The sequence below is a fragment of the Pseudopipra pipra genome, chromosome 2 (assembly GCF_036250125.1).
Source record: "Pseudopipra pipra isolate bDixPip1 chromosome 2, bDixPip1.hap1, whole genome shotgun sequence".
NCBI classification, from domain to species: Eukaryota; Metazoa; Chordata; class Aves; order Passeriformes; family Pipridae; genus Pseudopipra; species Pseudopipra pipra.
In genome coordinates this window covers 83791398-83815064 of record NC_087550.1, presented here as the reverse complement: position 1 = coordinate 83815064, position 23667 = coordinate 83791398, and the positions used below count along the sequence as shown (strand labels likewise).

The following is a 23667-nucleotide window of genomic DNA, read 5'->3' as shown; positions in this document are numbered from 1 at the left end:
TTTGTGTATGTATGTAAGAGCATGTGTTTAAGTACCAGCATAACATTATAAAATGACATAGGTATTTCACATGCATAAGAAGCTTTTAAAATGATTTTATAACAAGTATTTTTCATCAAGTAAAAGGCCTTAATCCAAACCAACCAACAATTCAAGTGATGAGTCGCAATCTTTAAAGCTACTTCTTATAGCTAGGCTATTTGTTTTCCAGAAACTTGCAAAAAGACCATCACCCACTCGACCTGTCATTCTGACTGTTAATTGATAAGTTTAGGATAAGCTGCTTTAGCATTACAGAACATTTTATTCTATAATCCTGGCTAGAACATGTTTTCCTACCCCCTGACTTCACTTCAAAGCAGATTTATCTAAGGTCTAGATTACCAAAGTGCCTTTAGACAACTTTGCATAATGAAAAAAAAAAGAATATACGTATGCATTGTAAATGCATATGTACAGACAGTAAAATAACATTTTGAAATTTTATTAATCAGGTGGAAGAGGAATGGCATTTCCTGAACAAAGGCATTGGTTTACACTGTTACTTCATTCCTCAAAAGAGTGGGGATCTTTTTGTATATAAATCTCATTACAGCATCATTACTACTTTGAATAAAAGAGTTATGTTGGCTATAACATGCATTTGTTACATAAAAATTTAGAGATGGTGAGCAAATTCTCCTGGTAATCATATGTTCAAATTGCAAGCCTTAGCAAACAGAATAGGTTTTTATCTATCAGAAGTGTAAATCCAAGACCTTTACTACTGCTGCAGATTAAAGAAGAGCAAGCACCCAAACCCATACATTATATACAGGGTGAGTGGCTTTATGCTCACAGTTTCACTGGCTGGGTTCCTTATTGCAAAACAAGGGGGTTTCCTGCAATTTGCATGTTCGGTCTTGCACCCATCTCGCTTCTGGCCAGCTTGCCTTTTATTGGGGTTTTGCTTCTTAATATTAAGAGACAATTCACTGTGTTTAAGTATTACTTTTTTCAAGGAAAAGTGAAGATAATAACTACATTTTGCATCTGGCTTCCCTTGTCTTTTTGTTTGTCACGATATCAATTATGGCCTGGTTTTGCATTGTCTTGCAACCAACTGTTTACAATATGTCATTAAAAGCAATCAAGAATCTGATTGTATCACTCTTGCTGTTGTTGATTAAATAGGGAAAGTATGAAGTCAGAGTACTTGCCCGCTTCATCAAAACACAGTTTGTTTATAGAAAAGTGCACAAATTTGCTTGTATTCAGGCCCAAAGAAATGGCCTTTTTTTTTTTTTACCCTCAGGTTTAATTTTGTCTGTATTTAATTATTAATTTTTCCTGCTGCTAATCAAAAGGTTAGTTTAAATCATTATGTTGTGAAAGAAAATTGTACTCAGCTTCCAGAATGCATATGAATGAATGAATGCATGATCTGTAGGTTCAGGGACAGGATCAGGCACTGAACAGCCACATTGGATGAGACAGAAAATCAGCACAGATTTGTATATATCTGTTACAGAGATCAGGATCAGATATCTCAGAGGGCAGTTTAAAATCTCAGCAGACAGCCTCCTATATGGTAGTTTCTACTTTCCTTCTCATCTTCACCTATTATACTGCTACTTTTAGTAATGATTGTTACTTTAGAATTCCAAAGATTTTGTTCATTTTTGTCTTGTTGCCATTAATTGTCTCTTTATATATATTTGATATGTAGAGGATACTCCAGATTATTTTTTAATTTTATTGTTTCTTCTATTTGTGCTGCATTTCCTTTATATGATTATATACATTGTGTTAAAAAATATTTTAACATTTTATAATTTACCACCTTCTGATTTCATTGCACAGCCCTTTATTTCTGTATGAGGCAGGAAAGCAAAATTCCCAGTCTATTTTTAAACCACTTCTATTACATACTGCTTTTTTGTCTTACTCTTTTCCTGTTTATTGAAAAAGGTCTTTTAAGTCTCTTCGGAAGGAGTTAACAATACAACACAATCTGTTAACTTTTACTTAGACACCTCCTGTTCACAGTGTACTGTGGCGTGTCTCTTAATGTAACTGAGACTAATACACGGAAAGAGGTGTTGGTATAAGTGTAAACTAAGCAGAGACTAAAGTATGAGTAATAAGTGAACCACCGACAAGGGATGTTCTTGTTAAGGCCTGCACGGAACTGGCTAGTCATACGATGCTGCTCTCTACCCTGTTGTGAACTGCAAGGTCATATGAAAATACAGATGACAACTGCACTAGATATTTTCCAAAAAGTCTGCTCCCAGGCTCTCCTGGCAGTCTCCAGCACTGGTGCAGCTCATTACAACCATCCAGCGCTGACTTACTTTAGAGGGTGAAATCTCTTCACGTGCTGAGAGTAATGAGATCGGTACCACCAATGGAGATGAGCCAGGATCTTAACGAATGCTGCAAAAGGTTTTTGACAGCATCTGCCCTCTCATCAGCACACACAACAGCTCTCCATCTGTGCCATCATCCAGCCATACTCTGGGACCGCATCACCCCTTCACGAATTAGGCCACTATGCTGTTAAGGACGATGCGTAAGGAATACTTTTGCTGTACTTTCTTTTTCCAATTATATTTGTTTGCCACTTGAGACAGGAAGGGAGAGAGGAAGAGAACAAAAAAAAAAATAAAGCTATTTGCAATGAGTTCTTGAAACATTTTAAATATAAGGCTTGGTCTCAACTTTTCCTCTTTCATTATCTGCTTCTCCTACTTGAAATTTTCAGGACTGTTTGAGCCCTGTAATAACTTGTTTGATTTACAGTTATAATGATTTATTCCTGCTGCGGGGGAGGGGGGGGAGGGAGGGAACCATGCTGATTACTTCTCTCTTGTTTTTGCTGTGTCATTGTCTATGCTCATAATATGTATTGCAATGGGTTTTCTATAAAGATAAAAAAAACAATATAATTTTCTAAAAGCAAACACTTGATACACACATTGATACACAAGCTGCCAACTATATCATATGTGAAAATAAACACACCTGTTGAGTGTACAGATGCTTCAGATTTTTTCACAGAAAAAAAATTTTCATATACCAAGAATCAGATGTGTTCCCTGTTATTTTCTTGCCTACACAGACCAATCTATTGCAATCTATTATCTTTGGGGGTTTTTGCTGTGCACTAGGCTGACAGCTTCAGTGATTTTCCCTTAATAACTTCAAGCCATTTTTCTGATCATTGCACTAGATGATGGTCCTACTCAGTATATATACTTTGGCTTTGGGTTTTCTTGCTCCCAGACCAACCAGTTTCCATTTATACAAACTACAGTGATTCTAGTAGAAAAGGCAATCAACTGGATATGATTTTATGTGGTTGGTTTGCGTCCTCTGAATGAAATTCATTCACCCTTTTAGAGAGGCACAAGAAGTACATGATTTTGAGTGCTTAGGATGTAATTTTTTGGTGCATTCAGGCCTCTTTCACAAAGGGGAACTTCGCTCTTCTTTCAGTATTAGCATTGTGCCTGCAAACAGAAATCATATTACCTTCAATTATGCTTGCTACACATCAGTGGCACACTACTGACTTCAGATTTATTCCACATTTACAAGAGAGAGGAGAACAGGTTTCACTGCTGGAAGATACATTTCTTGGCAACTTATAGCCACCAATAAAAAACTAACACAGATTATTAGGGACTAAAAACCACATATATCTGAGGTGTGGAGTGATTTAATCATCCCTGTCCAGCAACTCAGATAGAATCATTAATGATGATAGGAAATACTTGTTTCAGGGTAAAACGAGCAAGCAAGTAGCGATGGTGCACACAGATTCCTTCCATCAGCTCCACGCTCTGCTGCACATTAACTCATTTTCTTGTCTAGGAATCACTCCACAGATTGACTGGTTTTATTTACCAGCCCTCCTAGGCAGAGTTTGGAAATGAGAAAAGAACTGTTACCTTGTCTACCTAGTCATTTATTTATTATATTGTTTTCTTGCTTCAGTCCACTGTCTGCAAAGCTTCTGTTTATCTTTCTTCGCTGCCTTGTACCTGCACTTCAGGCATGAGGCTGCTGCCTCTGATGTCTCTACAGAGTAACCCAAACCCAGGCTCCCATGTCTCCATGCTATCACTCTTCTGAGGAGCTGGCTTGGAAGGGAAGAGGGTCACTATCAGAATGCCAAGCACTCCGAATTGCCAGCCAGCTCCAGCAGTCTTGGAAGCAGAAGAAATCCTTTCGTAGTAATTTTGTGATACTTAGTGGATTTGCAAAATTTTAGGCTTTACCTATATGTCAATGTCCCTTTATGTGCCTATGGAATAAACTAATTGAAAATATTCAAGCTAAGAAATAAGCCCTAATGTGTATCTAGAAATTAATATATCTATTAAAATCACTGACAATTACATGACAAACCCCCTATGGACTAATTAGTAGAGTCAGCACACAAACACTGGTTTCCTAACAGACCTTTTTTTTTTTCAGATTTTTTTTTCCCTCTGAAAATCTGCCAGTTCCTCAAGCATATTTCTTCACCTTCTAATATTTCGAAAGGCACAGTCACCAACTCCTGCATCTTTAGCACCACCAATTCCAATCAAAATATCAGCAATGAAGATGGATACCCCTGTCAGGCATCTTTTTTTCTCCTAGCAGAGCAAGGAGGACACAGCCAGTATCATAAATCACTTTCCTTTAAGAGTAAAATCAAGCGACATGAGAAGTTAAAGGTGTAAAATAAAAGTTTCAACTTCAGTTGCCATTTTCTGTGTCATAGAGTAACAAAAACCCAGTGCTGGATACAGTCTGGCTCAAGGAAGGCGAAAGGGGCTGCATGGTCTCATGGTCTGTAAAGCGAACTATTTCCATGAAAGTCCTAGACCTAACCCTGATCCCTGGAAATGTTCAAGCCCAGGCTGGATGGATCTTTGAGAAACCTGGTCCAGTGGAAAGTTCCCTGCTCATGGCAGGGAGGTTGGAAGTAGATAATTTTTTAAATCCTTTCCTACCCAAGCCATTCTATGATTCTATGATTCTATGGCCAGGCTGCGAACCTGTCAAAAGCCAATTTGCAGCTGTTAATATCTTTATAAGAATGACATAAATTGCTTAGCCTGCAAATTTTCTCTGGTAAGGCATGAAGGGCAAGAATCAAATCCCAGTGAGTCCATGGAAAACATCTCAGTAAGCTTTGATTTTCCTTGGACATGACACCGAACTGCAAAATGAGAGTGCAGAGCTGGGTAGAATATTCAAGAATATTGTAGAAGGGGGGCTGGGGAGGGAGCGCTGGCTTGAAATACCCAGCACCCTTTCAGATCTGTAACAACAGATGACAAACAGAAAACAAAACAGTAGCTGGAATCACCTTTCAACACAAAATGTTTCTCTCCAGTGATCCTAACAAAAAGGCCTTGTTTCTCTCGGGCAGTCTCTTTGAGCAAACCGGGAGCCCATCCTTCATCTTCTAAATCGTTAGGGGCTTTTTCAGCACTCAGAGTGGCCAGTCTGCTTTTGGGGCAGGTTTCCCAAGAGTGAAAAAAAGCAGTGATAACTGAAATGTAAATGCTGTAGAGGAGCTGTCATCCAAGCTGGCACTGTTCTGCTTTATCGCTAGTCTCTGCAACACTGCCTTTCAGTCTCAGATTTGTTTACTGACCACAATGCCCTTGTAATTAAGATGTGATTTTGCTCCAGAAAGTGGCCTTAGGTAAAAAATAAAAAAGGGAAATAAAGTCATCACATGATTCCACATAACTGCAAATGATATCTTCAACTACCCTCATACAACGTCATTAATTGTTGCTGGGGTTGCAGGGGTGTAACTGGAAGGTGGATTTGGCCTGCAGAACCATAAATCCCATAAGATAACAGCTAGAAAAACACCAGTCAAATTGTGCAGCCCAAGCCAAGCTGTGGAGATGATGGGTAGGGCTAAATCATATTGTAAATGTATAAACTGAAAAAAATGTTCCAGATGGTGTATTCTTCCCCTTAAATCCTCTCAGGTCTCACCTAGAGAATATCTCTAGACACAGTCATAAGAAAAGCAGCAACACTTAAGAAAAGAAGTCTTGTGTACAAAAAAATACTTGAGCTCATATTTGAATGGTTTACTGAAAAAATCTTAAGCTTTCCATACATATTTTTCTTTGGATAAAAATAGTCTATTTTTCTCTAAGCTCATAACCTAACCAAGAAGGGAACAGGTCAAACAAATGTTGTAATATAAAGTCAGAGACATTTTATGCTTTGCTAAGGTCCCAGTGCTGAAATGTCTGATGTTAGAAACAATGGAGCAAAAGATTTAAATCACTGAAAGCTACTTTAGAATATATGTTTCTTGCATAAGTTGCATACACAAGAAGAAAATAAAAATTAAGGAAAATTGCCCAAATGAAAAGCATAAGCTGTGAATTTCAATAGACTATATGTAGGCTTGCATATTCCAGCTGCCATTGCTCTATTTGGCTTCAGAAACAAAAGTATTTAGGATAATTATAATTACAGCTGGTTAGAATTTCCACGCTTGGGGAAACACCAATATTTCAGCATTTGTTTTCATGCTGAATCAGAATAAAAAGATTCAAATTCCTCTCAGAGAAGAATTATGAAAAATTATAATTCTTAGGTATTTAATATAGATACTGTCAAAACACTGTCCTACATATATCAGTATCTGCAGCATTTGGTGGGAACATATTGTAATATTTAATTCGGTATTCCAATAGGTATATAAAGTCAATATGAAAGGAATAGGAAAATTAAACACTTTCAATTTATAAACCAGAATATTTTGATGTTGAACAAGGATGTTGCAGGGGAGATTTTAAGCACCGTCGAAATGTTTGCATTTTGAAAAAAAATTATTTGCTAACCACTGTTGTTTTACTAGCTATGTTTTGACATCTTCCAGCACTATTTCTCTTTGACAATATCCTGACCAGGCAGTCTGTCTGCTTCTTCCTTCTTTCTTTCCTTTCTTTTTTTTCCTTGACATTAGTGTGATGACAAAGGAGCTTTATTACTGTATTTGGATTTTTTTTTTTTTTTTTTTTTTTTATAATGCCTAGTTATCTAGAAACCTGCACATCTCTGGACTAATGTGCAAAATTGAATCCTCATAAAATCCAAGCGAGGGAAGTATGCAGATAAAATGATGGACAACGAGAGGTATGCATGTCAGAGGAGAGCTAGGATTGGACACAGCGTAGCCCTGGATCTTAAGACAGCTTCAGACTGTCATGCCTCTTGAAAAATGGCTCAGTGCATCAGCTCACAGAAGAGACTGGCCAGCTAAACTGCTATGCACAAAACCAAATTTTATATCTTTTTCTGACCACACAATTGATGCATGTGGGAGTGCAGGTAGTGGGTGGTGCACCTGCATGAATCAGTTAGTTCAGATCAAGGCACACCCTTCTTGAGGCAGAGCTCCTGCCTGTCCCAGCAGCCTGAAAGTATTTATGAAGCACAATCCTTAAGAAATGTGGTAAAGACATTATGGAAACATACAAGTCTTATGGCACAACACAGCACAGGTGCAACTGCTTACACTGGAAGGTAGACAAGTGCTCCTACACTCCTTGACCTGTATCTGTAGCCCCTTCATCTGATTCTTCACATCTGGAAACTGGGTGCTCAGGCAGGATGTCTTCTGTGACACCCTCACAGTAGATGTGTCACGTGCATAAGGAGGTGGCCAGCTCTTCTGAACACACTCACAAATGCCCAGTTCATTGAAAACTCAAGCTGCAGCACAGAATATCCTGCTCTTCTCCTTCTGACAGGGAACTACATCAAAAGCTTTGCTGGAAGTAGGGGAAAATAATGCTTTGTGATGATCTCTCTCCTACCCAACAGAGAGAGCCATGGTTCCACAGCCCAGTGTTCGTCCTGTCCCTGCCTTGAGCAGGCTGGGTTCCCCAGCCCTGACCTACACAGTCCCTGGAGGGAATATTGCAGTGTCTCCTTGTGCAACTCTTGGGCACCTCTGCCTCTACTTCAAGTGTCCTGCCTGTGTGTTGGTCAAGCAGAGGATTTCAACAGAGCAGCCTCCACATCCAGGCACCTGGGTGCCAAAAGACAGGCACTGCAGGGATTTTGCTCTTCACTTTTCAATAAACTGTCTCCGATAATTGCCTTGGCTTTAGAGTGGAAGGTCTCTGGAGTAACGAGCAACTGTTATTTCTAGTACAATGGGATCACTGCCTATAATGGTACCCCTTAATTGATACTGCAGTGCAAATTATGAAAAGCAAGAATATCCAAATATAGAGACACTTGGCCCTTGTGACAGGAAATTAAGGTCTCTTCTCTAACACTGCTGCATGCCCTGAACTCCCACTTAAGTCAAAATGAATTACATACATTCAATACTTTGAAAAACAAGCTCTTAACCTTTACAAACAATAGCTTATAAAGCTCACATCATGAATGTTCTGGCTATCCCTATAAATAGCCAATCCTTTTTCAGATTCTACTAATTTCCTTGGCATCCTGACCCCATCAGAGTTAAGGGCAAAATTTGGCTAAAAATGATAAAGTACATTTTTTAAAAATAATTAATAAATCTGTAGGTGCATTATCTTTTGAAGTTTTAGTGGGTTGGATTGCTTAGTTGGTTATTTTTTATGGTAAGAAAAAGCAAGAGAATGTTGCTATATCATCTGCAATACAAAATCTTTCATCTTCCTTCCTGTTTTTCACACTTTCAGAGTCTATCATTTTCAGCCTCTTGGATAAAATCTTTTTCATAACTGTTCATGCCTTGCTTTAGTGTTGTACTCCTTGGAAGCAATAATGACCAGAAAAAACTCAGACTTCTGAGAATAAGTGTGTTATCTCTACAGTGCCATTTTTATATTTCAAGAACTGTGTCTAAATATTTAATCTCCACTGCAAAGTGTCTGAAAAGTGTGGTATTGTCAAACAATAGCAGTAAACTGCCGAGGAAAGGTTCAATCCTTCTCTTACTGATGTCAGTAGAAATTTTGCCAGGAAGCTCAGCATGATCAGGGTATAGCCCAAAGTAATCAGTTCTACAGCTGATTACATGAAAAGCCCTTCATTATAGCATGACGACTGAGTATTATTACAGTCATGAGACAGAGACACCTTCTGGAACCAAAACCAAGAAAAAGAATGTATTAAGGCTATTCCTCCTCCGAGTTGTGCCTCTTTGGCAGCACCCCTTCATCAGATGACTTTTCACATGTTAGCACAGCTACTCTGGTTTTGGCCGCAGCCCGACACGCACAGTGAAGTGAGCCTAAATTTCCTGTTCCACAGTTCCTCTCTACAAAAGGTCTTTTAGCCGACAAAGGCTGTGCTGTTTGGTACGTAAAATGTTTTTGGCAAACTCAGGAACATTGCACTTTGTTGTCCATCTTCTCACTTCAGTTCAAGGGCATGTCTTGCTCTGTCGGAGCCTTTCCCAGGCTGAAGAAAGACAAGTAGCAAACGATCATGCGTGATGGCTGATGTCTTCACAAAGGGACACTGCGATGCAGACCCCCAGAGCCAGATGCCTCCTTCTGCAGCTTCAACAAGCCTGCCCAAACTTCAAGCTGAGAGCAGAAGGAAGCAGGTTTTTGCCATGAATCAGGCACTGAGGGCACAGATGATGTGTGCAAGCTAACGGTTGTCCTTGCAAACACGAGCAGATTCTTCATGGTTCTTCAGGGAGCATTTTTTAGGTAGACACACTGATGCAGTTTTGCACAGTTCATCCGAAAAAGTGAGGCTTGCACAGTACCCTGCAAAAGCAAAGTCTGTATGAAGATGGGAATATGACTAGACTTTGTATGAACTTTGGATTAAAATGTTTTATTATTACTTATAAATAAAGTTTTTACTTATATATAAAGCATTTTCTGTTACTTGGGGGTCAAATAGAAGCCTGTGCTCCCTACTGAAATCAGTAATTTGGCAGCTTAGCAAAATCTGTATTAATAAAGACAAAAGGAAAATATTTATAAAACATGCATAGTTCACTCAAGTGTTACTAAATCATTAATGGTGTCTGGTTCTGGTTTGTATTGTCATAGTTACAGGAAACTGCAGTGATGACAGTGGGAAGACACACATGCACAGCAAGTTTTAGGTACATTTTGTGGGGGATTTTCTTCACTACTTCACTTAGCCGAGACGTTTTAATGGTGCATTTTAATTTATTTTCCACATCTCTATGTTGCTTATGCTTCTTATTTGAAAGGAACTGTGAAACTCTCCTACTGCTTCCTGCCTGAAATTGTTCTCTCTGGATTGCAGCTCTGATTTCCTTGTGAAGATGCGTGTTGTCAGGCTTTGTCTCCTCTTGAAATTATCATTAAAGTGGTACACTGGCAAGCAGCCCCATTTGTAATGGTGGGGGATTCTGAAATATTTTCTGTTATTTTCATAATAGCAGTTGGTAATTCCCTGAAGCTATGCATTTGATTAAATATATTTTCTTTCTGCAGTCCTCTGAAGCAGTGGTAAAAAAATCACTGCTATTTCATTTTAACCTCTCAAGAGATGAGCAAAAATGACTTGCCTAGCAAGCAGAAGTACTATTGCCCATGTTAAAAGGTCAAGACAAAAATGTGCTGAAAACTTTCTGGATACTTATATAAAGAGACGATTTATGACTTGGGAGTTAGTTATTGCACAAAGGGGTCTGTATTTGACCCTCTGCATCCTGCTCTCATGTACTTAATGTCATTTAAAGGAGAGGAGTAACTGTTTTGTGAAAAAGCATTCTGATATTACAGAAAGATAACAGCTACCTCTCAGTTTAAATAAACTCAGAAATGTGCCTAGAAAATAATTTGTTATCTGGTATAGAAATGTCAGAGTTGCAGTTTAAGCAATAGTAGTATGAAATACTTTTCACTCTTTGACCATGTACTAAAATAGCCAGCAAATAAAAAGCCTTTGTGTTTATTTTCTATGGGCAGCTACTACTTTTCATGGAAATCCATCAGAAAATATACATATTACAGTTCTGAATACACCACCGACTCTAACCTATACAATGCTTCAGTTCTAAAGATCTTTGCATCAAGCAGCTCATGCGTCACACGTAGCAAACATGCTGCACCTCTCAGTTGGGTGAATGCATTTCTGGAGTGCTACAAACTCAGTTAGAGTGCAACATTAATTCCATACAGAATTAATATGACGAATTAATAGGAAGTGAGAGCTCAGTCTCAGTTTAGGCTTTGTGCAGATCTTGGTGGGAGGGTGTACACAGGGAAACTCTGTGTTTTACACAAAGAGGCTTCACACACCTATAGCTCCTACACTCTTGAAGTGCAATTTATTGCCTGTCTACCAGTGTTTTAAGGGAAGAGGAGGAGATGAAACCATAGCTACCTTTCTTGTGATTTGTAAGACATAGGAAAAATTTATAGTAAAACAAGAGAGAGAACAGCACCTCTATCACATACAGTGCAAAGATGTCCTGTCAGCCATACAGTACACTAGAAGGCATCACTGCATCCTCTGTCTCCAACAATATAATCAGAAAGTCTGACAGACAAAGCTTTCACTTAACTCCTCACACAAAGTAAGAGATCTGTCTGAAATAGGCAACCGGGGAAAGCAAAATGCTTTCCCCTTCCTTATCTGCTGCTCTGAAAGCATGAAAAGTGGATTGTACATCATAACATGACAAGGGAAAAGTAAACTTATCTTTATCGAACTCTCCAGCTTTGCCACCAAGTTTTATAATTCAAAATGTTTTGTTTCTTTTCTTTCTTTTCTTTTCGCGCCTCATCTGTCTCGACCCACACTGCTAGTTAATTCAAGTCTGGGTCCTGCAGTGAGCTCAGTTGGGCTGGCAGAGCCTCTGGCCACAACTGGACTCCAAGCAGGTCCAGCATCCCACCTGCAGGGACTCTGCGGCAGGGTCAGGATTCTGGCAACTGATACAGAAATCTAAGTGGCTATGAAGATGTTCACAGAAGCTTTAAAATAACATTCCTTTTGCGTTATTTGTTATTTTTTTCCCTCCAAAACTGGTTTTATCAACTATTTGTGAAATTACTGTTCTAGAAGCAAATGAACTTACATTCTCACAGACTTTTTTTTTGAACTGATGACCTCTTTCGAAATCATAGAATCACAAAATCTTAGAATAGTTTGAGTTGGACAAGTCTTAAAGACAGTCTAGTTCCAATCCCCCTGCCATGGGCAGGGATACCTTCCACTAGATCAGGTTGCTCAGGGCCCCATCCAATCTGGCCTTGGACACTTTCAGGGATGGGGCACCCACAATTTCTCTGGACAACCTGTTCCAGTGCCTCACTACCCTTATAGGGAAGAATTTCTTCCCAATATGTAATCTAAACCTACCCTCTTGCAGTTTAAAACCATTTCTCCTTGTACTATCACTACATTCCATTGTAGAAAGTACCTCCCCACCCCTCTTGTAGCCCCTTTAGGTATTGGAAGGTGCTATAAGGTCTCCCCAGAGTCTTCTCTTCTCCAGGCTGAATAACCTCAACACTCTCAGCCCGTCTTCATAAGAGAGGTGCTTTTCACTTGTTAAAAAAAATGAAGAAGTGGTGGGGAGGTGGTTATTCTTCCTAATAACCACAGAAACCTGAATCTTTTGAAGAAAATTAGCATTTATCTTTTCCCCGGTGTAAATCATTCTAGCCCACTTTCCCAATTTTCCTGATGGTTAAGTATTGCTAGGCAACAACACACTTGCAGGTCAGCTGCCACTTCATGACTATGCTGATGTCGATTTTTTTGAGGCCCATACTGAATTTTTTTTAAAGATTATGTTGCCATTTAAGAACATTTAAAACTACTTAGTTAATCTTCCTACTGCAATACTAGCTCTTGCTTAGTCTTAAGCTGCATTGCTATGGCTGAATATTGCTTAGAGTGTCTAAATATTTGGAAGTAAAACCAGCCATTTTCTTCAGTTGTATAATGAAGTATGGTATAAGATCAAGCCTGATTTTAATTATAAGGTGTCCTTTCTCTTACTCTGCCTGCCTTCCCTGTTTTTTATGCCAACAGCAACTGTTTAATTTGACTTGAAGGAAAGCTGCACAGCTAGACTCAAGTAGCAGATGAATCATTCTAATATCTGATAACTTTCCCAAATAAAGGCCACTCTCTTCAGGAGCAAATGTCAGTTTCTATCACATAATGAGCTTATCTGAGCCCATGTAGGGAGTGGGGACATGCCCAGACTGAAAAGCTGATTGCCAATGGTCAGATTTTCAGTGCGTTGCCAAACTGCTGAGTAGTACAGTGATATTCCTGATTTCAAGACAAACTTCAGCACATGGCCTGTGCCTGAGCAAGTGCTGAAGAGTAACATATACATGACTTATTTCAAAAGTTCCAAACCACGCAATCCCCAAAAGTATAAGGTGCTCCTCAGTGGGCCACCACCAGTGCTGGGGCATCTCCTGCTCTTGTTCTGCTCAGGTGCTGCAGGGGAGCCCTTCCTGTAGGAAGCCATGGCATTGCCCTTACACCCAGACACTCAGCTACTTCAAAGAAGTGCCAACTAAATATGGGTTTTCATAAACATAAGCACTTGGATATAGCACAGACATCTTTTTAATGCCGAGTACCTCATTAAATTGTCAACTTCCTTGCAAACAGCACTCGCAGTAGTGAGAGCACAAGCATGGGGATAAAATTCTCCAATGACCTACACTGGTAAACCAGGCTTGCCAGAGCCAAGCGCTCAGGGATGTGAGTTAAAGCAGCTCCTGGCGTGCACCCAAGCCCTGGAGCCGGGTGAAGCCCAGCGCTGAGCCATCGAGTGGGCACCTTCCTACACCCAGGCGGCAAGTTCGCTGGGCAGCATCTCCCTCTGGAGGCTCTCCCCAGCTCCTGCTTCCCCACATCAGCCCCAGCTAGGTAGGAGAGTCCATCCCAAACCATCATCGGAATGTCAAGCTTGGGCAAAACAAACTTCTTTTAGTGCATTTTAGCAGATGTATGGTTCAAAATAGTATGTTTAGACTTAAAAAAGGGAAAAAAAAAGAAAGGAAAAAAACATCCTGTAAAATTATCATTTTAGGAATTTGTTTTTAAGTACGTTACCTAGTCTGTGAACCTTTCAGGATGGTAAAATGCTACTTCTTTCTACAATCTTGATCATTAGATACACGCTTTTCCTAAAAGTTTGGGGAGGCTAGTGGAATCAGATGTAATTAGAAAGTCAAAGCTGAGGATTTTAAGAACAAATCTAATAAAAAACAAACATGACAGTTGTCATCACTTAGTACTTACAGCAATTTTGCTTTTATATTATCCCTGTGTTTTTACCAACACAGAGGGGTCATTCAAGCCATTTTAATTATATTTTTATATTGCTGTCTCATTTTTGTTTGTGTTTCTTTCTTTTACTAGATCTTCGATGGTATCCATACACACTGAGGTTTCTCACACTGCTCTGAAGCTACATTTGGATTATCACAATTTTCAAAAACTTGAAGACAATCCTAAGAAAATGGAAAAGATGGAACCAGATTTTTCACAGAGATAGAATGTCTCCCCCATCACAGGGGCAGCAACATGCTCCCTCACTTTTTTGATGGAAACCATGGAGCACTCAAATGCATTCAGCATGACAAAAGACTGAAAGGGAAAAATTTCTATCCAGCTTCTGAAATGTCAAATAAAATGTCAGTTGGCACTGTAATAAAAAAGGAAAACCTAACATAAAACAGGAGTACTCTGATTAGCATGTTGCTTTCTAATGAATATCACACATTCAGCAAAACCTCTGGGCTTCAGAAATAATAAAGTAGTGATTGGGTGAAAAAAATCACTGCAGTTCACTGGTAACTCTCAGTTATCTTTCTTTGGATACTTCTGTAATTGGACACATCTTAGGACCAAATTCCCTCATCAAAGGGTAGATATTAAGATCTCACTAAAGTCAATGAAACCTTTATGGATCTCAGAAGGAAATTTGGCATTCATTGGTGTTCCTCTAGGGAAAAGGGAGAGTAACAAAAAAATATTTTTAATTAATGTTGTTTAGCTGATGGAGAAAGACAGACCTTTCTAGATGGTGATCCAAAGTAATTAAATTAGATGATGAATGGAGACCTCTCCTGTTGCCACTCAAAACAGATCTCAGGAATAGTTGCCATTCTAAAAATCATCCTTTATGAATCAAGCATAATAGATCCAGTGCAAGAGTCCCCTGAATATTATTGAAGATGAATCTAAACTAAACCCCGTGTATCAAAATTTGTCTTGCAAATGGGGAAAGTGAAATTTCCAAAACACATCCTCAATTTTTTAATCAGTTATTATTACCACCCCGTACCCAAGGGAAGTCAACTATGGATCAGGAAAATACAAGAGCAAGGAAGCTTCTGACCAAAGGAATCCATAGTCAAAGCAGACCATTCATGAGGAGTGAAATAAACTATGCCTTGTAATTTTTGCAAATGTTTTTGTCTAACTCCTAACACCTGCCACCTTTCACACAGTCCTCCAGTAAGGTGTTTGTCAATTTAAGTACAAGTGTCTACTGTACTGAAACCAATCTTCTCTTTTTCAACATAGTGCTTTTTGAGACACAATATCAAATGTTTTATTACACATATTATGAAATATAATCTCTAGTAATTCTTTTTTTTTCCTCAGAAAAATGTAGATTATCCAATATGATTTTATCTTTATAAATTCATGTGTGCTAGTCTTCATTTGCTCATACTTCAGATATTCAAAGATGTCCTTTTCTACCATTTGTATCAGTAATTAACCATGGCTAAACACGCAACTGAATGGCAATGGTGGGATTTCTTGCTTCAATATTTTAAAGAATTGCATCCTTTCTCACCTACACATTTATTGTCTACTTACAGATGTATTGTCTCTTTAGTTAGCTATACAGATTTTTGTCTTCAGCTGTTTGCCAGCTGGTTATGAATTCATTGTAGAGGATCAGACCATTATTCTGACATACAAAGTATTTGGAGCTAAAGATTATGTGCAGGTCTTTCTTACATAATTTTTTAATACTTGATACAATTGTTATGTAGTTCTGTTGGTACATTATTTTCTCACTTCTTTATTCTTTTTAACAGACCCTGTAAATTTGAATTCTCAATAATTTGGTGTTTATTGCTGTCCTTTTACTGTCCAATATACTAGAATGCCTAAAGTATTCTGACATTTTTTGGCATCAGTTTCCTTTGAAATTCATCTTTTCACAGCTGCACCCACAAAATACTGTGCATTTGTAATATAAAAATAATCACTTGGTGGAATAACAGCAACCCAGAGGGGCAAGTATATAACTGCTTTATAGATTATAGCTACGGCCTCATAAAGAACAAAAGTGTAGAATTACCTACATTTAAAATGACACAAATTCCCAAACTGTAAGAACACAAAATTTGAACAGTTTAGTATTTTCTTGATACTAACCTTAATTAAATTAGATTTTACAGCTATTGCTATACACTTTTAGAGCTAAAAATATTATCAAGTATAGAATGTTGCTAGATAAAGAAGAGTCATCACATATAAAATACCTACAATGGAGAGCTTCAGTTGCTGGTACACAAGCTGCCCAAATGTCATAACAAGACAGAGTTTACAGGTGCAGTTTCTGGACCCTATCAATGACTGCTTCATACAGCTGAAAATCCTACAAAACACGTGAAAAATCACTTTTGTGGATTCAATCCTATGCAACATTTTGGAGTCAGCTCAGAGATAGTTGGAGGTTGAAGCACTTACAGTTGAAGCTTCTGCAAAATTCTGTAACTTCCAAAAAAAAAGCCACATTCTTCTGGCAGCTGTGTGTGACCAGTATCACTACTAAATGACAGCTGGAGCACATCAGGAGAGCCTCCAGACTTCACCTTGTGCTGCCCAGAGAGTAGCCCTTTCATGCTTGCTCAGGTATCTCGTGTGTGATATGAACCAAAGTCTGGGAAAGTCTCTATTTACATGCATTCTCTTGATCCAAACCAAATCACTAATGTAGATGCTTTCCGCTAATCACAGGAGTTGGTAGTTAAGTCCTGTTATAATAGGTTTTCAGTGCTGTTGCTGTGTCATGGTGCTCCAGTTCTTCACACATTTTATCTTCAGCAAATAAAATAAAATTAAGGCTTAAAAAATATATTAATTGGCAGCAGGAAACAGAATTCTGAGTGCCCTGAAAGTGCAATTTATCTTTCTTGGCTTGAAAGAAGGGTTTTATCTAAAATAAACAAGAAAAGCAGGAACATTTGCAACTGAACTCAGGCATTTCACAGACCTCGAGAAAGACTGCATCAGTTAGGAGCTACCATGTAGATAAACAGAGCTAGGGAAAGAAAGGGAAGGAAAGGAAATGGGAAGGGAAGCCAAGCCAAGCTGAGCCAAGCCGAGCCAAGCCAAGGGAATGGAAGGCAAGGCAAGGCAAGGACAGGGAAAGCATATCGTAGATTATTTGCTTTGAATTCTGTGATGTTTGTTACCTCAACACATTTGGTATCATAACGCTGCCAAGTGCAAGGTAACTTTCACAGATCTGTCAGGCAGTTGTGTTACAACCACTGCCTGTTCACGTTCAATGCCACAGATTCCGCTGGGCTGCAGCCAGAGCTCCTTCGTCAGTCTCCTTAGAGTCTGCTGGAGGAAGGTAGGTATGCTGATACATCCATATAATCTAAAAATTCACTGGGACTAAATGTAGATCTGATCAGGGCGAGAAGAGGGCTGAGTAGTATCCATTTCCTTATCCTACGACTTCTGCATGCTCCTATGGTCCACTCTGAATCTCTCTGGCTTTGTTGCCTCCTTGAAACAGGTCTCTCAAGCTGTGCAATGTTTTTTTGCCTCCCCAAGAGTCTTTTCCATTTTTTACCTGCAACTGCCCTGCTCCTAAACTTTAATATAGCAATGGGTACCCTACTGTATCAACTTCTCAATGTCTGTTATTAGCTAGCTTGTGGAAATACCAATTGAAAATATTTCAGTGGTTATTTTCAACAGCAACAAATGAGTTGTCATTGACAAGAACAGACATAAAAGGTAAACATACTCAGATTATTACCTCTTCACATTAAAAGTGAACCTTGGTTAGATGTTATAAACCTCGATCTTGTAATTGACAGTCTAATAATGGTGTAAGAGAACACATGCAACATACAAGCATAAACATTTTCTATGGCATATGCTTCTGTATGTTTCCATTTTTATTTCTGTACAAACAATGAATGCGTAAGAGGCTCATTTCCCCATAACTACAAAAATGAAAGTGTTTGATGTAAAAATGCAGACATGCAAGTTTACCCAGTAGGTAACATTGCTTTAGGATGGATTAATTTGTTCATGATGTATTCTTATTCCTTATAAACTTTGCAGAAACCCTAACAGATAAAAACTGTTCTAAGATCTGTGTTTTCACTGTCAGTGCTGCTTGTGCAAAAGCAAAAAAAAAAAAGTATCTTGGCAAGACAGTAAGACACTAACATAAGCCCAAGGCTATTCTTTTTCCACATAAATTTCAGTGTCAAAATGGTAGGAAAACCAAAATAATTTTCAAGCTGCTAGAGGGTACTGCCAACTGTAAAAAACAGAAAGACAACTATAAACATAATTATTCAAGTGAGCCCTGTTAACTGACAGGAAGATTTTGAAGGGCTAGTATGGAATGTCCTAAACATGGGTTTTTTCCTGATAAGCTTTTCTCCTTTGCAAAATATCTTACAGAGGCAGTATTAGCTACACTGAATTGGTTCCTAGAACAGTAAATGTGGAGGGCAAATCCTGATGCAATTTTTAATTCCATTTCTTCAGGATCTCTGTTAGATGTTTTGTGTAGCAATACATTCTGAACGAATCTGCTTGGGTTCAACTTCAAACTATCATGTAAGACTTCAGTGAAAAATCTGCAGGACTGAAGAATCAATATTTGGTCCTTAGGCACATAAAAGAAGAGATCATATTTGAAATATTTTTCCTCTTGGAACATGAAGAGGAGATTCCCAAAGGGTCACTTGTGTGCTGTCCCTGGTCTTTGAGCCACCTCAAAAGGTGCATGCCTCAGAAGAAAAGGTGCCCATTGCTGTGATGGCACCTGTTACTGTAGTTGCTGCTCTTCCAGGTACATGGCAAAAGAGGGCAGTGGAGCACTGTACATTTCAATAGATTAAACTAATGATCCCTGCAGATCTTTAATATACATGTCTTTGCTGCAAAAAATTATTACAATGCCTAAAAAAACAAACCATGTTGTATTAATAATATCCAGACAGTTTAAACAGAACATCTCTTTTGTTTTCATTGAAAACAGCATTTCTCTCCTAGCGAGTCTTATAATCAATTGATTGTAACCCCATTACCTTCCAAATCTCCAGTCACAGGACATACTGCATTTTCACCCACTAATGGGATTCTCCATGATGGTTTCATTTGCATTACCTCCTTCACATGCACTCCAGGTAAGTTGGTATTTCTGCCTATAACACATCTCTCCAAGTTTAAAATGGCCTACATTAGTTCAAGCGTCCTTACACAGAATGAGTTTTGTTTCCTTTCCTGTGTCACTAACAAGAAACTGTTGGTTTTAGTCAATGTACCATGGCCAGACATTGTTTATGTTGGGTGCTTTCTTAATTTATTGGGCAGTTCTACCTTTTGCATCCCTCCCAAGTGTTTCTAGACTTTGTCTGCACCACATCCATTTCTAAATGTGTTCATTCATGCAACTTTAAACATTCAGCAACACCATCTGTTGTTCCCATATTTAAGAAAAGAGCTTTAAGGTCAAAGATATCTTCAAACAGTTCTAGTTTTACATTGTAATATAATCAAATCTGAAGTTTGGGTTTGCTTTGGTTTTTCAGTTGGAATCTGGGATGCTGTTTCCTTTCATTCAAAGCAGCAGTTCCCACTTCTACATAAGTTGACATAGATAATATGTAATTAAAAATAATAACACATGATTTAAGAGGAATGGTCACAGCGAAGAACCCTGGCCTCTCTACACAACAAGCTTTTTTCATCTTGCCAAAAACAGACTTTAGTCTTTCTTTAAAATGACAAAGGTTTCCAGTGTCAAAATACTCCTCAGGATGGCAGTGCTCTAACCAGATTTATTAGCAAAGCTCTTATTTTACCATTATAAGCCAAAGTCTGGTACTCAAATGCCATTTACTTCAAAATCACTCATTTTATTTAATGGCTATAACATGTCACCACTGTCTCTAATGTTCCTTTGATGCAAAAAGACAAGGGGATGTGACAAGTTAAACTTTGATGTGTCACATCCAACCTGAAGTTTGAATTATTTATAAATGTTTGCAAAATTACATAAAATGATAGTGTAGTGATATGTAGCCCATTACCACTACATTCTCAGATCAAAACACAGTAATCACCAACATCATTATCTTATTCCAGAGCAGTTTCAAGTGTAGCTCACTGGACTGGAATATATGGCATCAGTTTATAAGCCTGGTTCTTCCATGGTCCAAGTAGTGGATTCAAGGAAGTGCCCCCAGCCTCCCTGGCTTTGGCTGCCTTTCCTCTAAAGCAAGAGGGGCTAACACACATCTCTTCTGTAAAGTGTTTGGACATCATGGTGTACATAGTTTTTATATTTACAGTATAGAGGCTGGATATTATTTCTGTTATTACGGGTTTTGTTCTATTTTTACAGTGATATTGCATTATTGCTAGTGCTAGAGTTTTCTGCCTCCAGGGTGCTGGGTCCTGAGCAAACACAAATGCAGGTTGGTCAAAGTTGACTGCCGTTAACATTTGAAAAATATTTTAGAAATGTAAGACCGTCTTTTCCACACCAGTGCACTTAAACTTATGGGAAAATCAATAATTTTCTCTACAGTTGACTAGGCCTTTTCCAGTAGGTCTTGCTCAGTGTAAAAAGGCACAAACCACCCTCAAATATAAATAGAAAAACCTTGCAATAGTGCTAACCCAACAGATTGCTAGCTTTTTTTGTGAGATGTTTATAGAAGTATTTTTATGCTTTGGTTAACTCTCTGAGACAGAGAACAGCACCTTTCTTAATGGAAGAAATATTGTTTATTCTTTACTTTTACTTATTCATCTTGTTCTTAACTAAGTAATAAAACAATATAGTATTTTAGTGATGTGCCTAATTAGCAATCTAAAATTAACTCTTCCTTTCTCCTGTCCTTAATTATTCCTAACTTCCTGATATGAGTTTCTGTATAGATATATATTTAGATTGATTTTTAATACAAAACTATAAATAAGGATCTTATCATTCGCATTTTATATTAAATTGTAACATTTATATAAAGATAGATAGATAGGTAGAGAGAGAGAGAGATAGACATAGATAGATAGATAGATAGATAGATAGATAGATAGATAGATAGATAGATAGATAGATAGATAGATAGATAGATACACATATCACCATTCAGAAAAACTAAGAGCTGAGTGTGTCCAGGTCAGATGAAAATCAAGTGACTTTCCAAATCTCAGTGTTGTCAGTTATAACACCACAGAGTTCCCACGGTACTTCAGCACCAAAAGAAGGGCATTCTGCTGTCACACATCAAAGGTGAAGATTCTCTTCAAAGAGTGAATGCTCTATCCAAAGGTGCTGAGTAGGAAAAGAGACAGGCATGGATGGGCCGCCGTTTTGACCGAAGTCCATCCAGAACAGTAATTCAGAAGTGCCTTTAATTTGTGATGGAGTTTATTTCCATTCTCATTCCTGTTGGCATAAATGTAAGGAAAAGCCATAGAAACTTCACACTGTCAGAAACTCCAGGAGTTGCTTTTGCAAACCAAGTGGTCTCACCCTTCATTTCTGGGGCACTGACCCAGCCCACGTAATAAACTCTGACCTAAATCTAAGCAAAACAAGGAAATCAAGGTTTGCTCAGTGATAATGGACAAATGAAATGACCACTTTCAAGTCAAGAATCATTGGTAATAAATGTGTGTACATATGTGCATATGCTTAACATGTCTTTACACTCATGACAACAAATCCTATTGGTGCAAACCTTAACGTAATAGATATTGCACAGAATGTTTTAAAAACCAGAATAGTTATAATTGGTAAAAAAGAAACAAGCAAAATGTAGGCAAATAATAAGATTTACTTATATGTTTAAATTTAAAAAAAACCCCAACTTTTTACACATGATAAAAAACAAAATCAAGCTTTCCTCAGCAAGGACCATTATTCAAAGGACAAATTATTCTAGGCCACAAGTGCCATCTGCTACTATTACAGCGAGGGAAAGGAAAATGCAGTCACTTTCTGCCTTGAAAGTGCTTATTCTCCTATCTTGTGATGCTCAAAGGTGATGATAATTTTGCATTTTTCAGTCTGTCCCCTATCAGGGCAGAAAATTTGCTGCCTACATGTGGAAAGGGAAATCCAGCACAGGTTTCCAGCAGAACAGCTCTAGTGGGAGGAGGATAAAGCTGGTAGGTGGCTATAGGGCTGCATGTTAGGATAAAGAAGCATGAAGAGACTGTGTCAGAACTGAAATCAAGCAGTAGACACCATCCAGCCAATTACAAGAGCAACATCTACACACTTACAACGTGAGAGTTCTGAAACTAACTACTAGCTGAAACAGTGTGAGAAAAATAAATGGATTTCACAGTTAAAGCAACTGCCCTAATCATATAACTGTAGGTCAAAAAGAAATGAAGTTACAGTACCAGTGCAGGCACCATAGGAGTGTAAAAGACAGGTTATTCACAGGCTTAATTCAACCAACAGCTATCTTAAAAATGGCAAATTAAGAAATGCATTTTACTACGCAGATTAAAGTGCTATTTAATAAAATATTCATTAAACATATTGCTATACGTCCACACTGGCTCACAACAGCAGGTTGTTTGTTAAGGCACATCACTGTAAATGTCATATTGTGTACCTGATCTTGTTTTCAAGCCTGCATCAAAGGGCAACTGCCACAATACAGCATGACCTGAAGTCACAGTCTAGCTCTACACTTCCTCTCCTCACCAGACACCGGATACCCTCTGTTGGGGTAGATGCTTCTCTGTCTTCAAAGAGTCTCTCCATGTGAGAAATGCACCTGGGGTTTGCCAGTCCACAGAGGACTTGCCTGACATTCATCCATACATCCATTCATCCATTCATCCATACATCCATTCATCCATCCATGCATCCATTCATCCATCCATGCTATACCATATAGTAATCTCTTCTTTCAGCATTAGCAAGGTGTCCTGCACCCCCTGCACAGCTACCACCAGTACACCCCACCCAGGATGCTGCCTTTCAGCGAGCCTTCTCCTTGCTGTATCTCACAAGGCTTTCAGTTATTTTTACAGTTGTCATAAGAATCATTTGATTTCTCTAATCATCTAGAGAACCAAAGTGTGTATAACAAGTCTAGTTTGCCTAGCTGACACTCATAAAATAGCAGCAGCATATTCACAAGCTTATCCAGGAATGATTCCTTCTTGGTACATACATGCTAATTCTTTCACTTTCACAAAATCTGCTGAACTGAAGGCACTCATTACATAGCTATATTTTTCCACCATATAACATGAACATTTAAATTTCATGAGGTAACAATCTGCCTTCTAATTTAACAACATTTTATACAGAACACACATTACGTGTTATTAATAAACATTATTACTTTTAAATTCTGTGTATTATATCAATCATTGCCAAATCAGCTCAGAAAAGGGTACTTGGCTACATGGGTTGCCGAG

General features: G+C 38.4%; 1 protein-coding gene and 1 long non-coding RNA gene across 2 annotated transcripts in view; one reads left to right on the top strand and one right to left on the bottom strand.

Annotated features, from left to right (window-relative positions):
- The window catches only part of DHRSX (dehydrogenase/reductase X-linked), a 204667-nt gene that overhangs the window by 174940 nt on the left and 6060 nt on the right, over nt 1-23667 (bottom strand). The window lies entirely within an intron of this gene.
- On the top strand, nt 1923-14671 carry LOC135409962 (uncharacterized). Its single transcript, XR_010428455.1, has 2 exons — nt 1923-2554; nt 14350-14671. It is a non-coding gene; the product is annotated as an uncharacterized LOC135409962 (long non-coding RNA).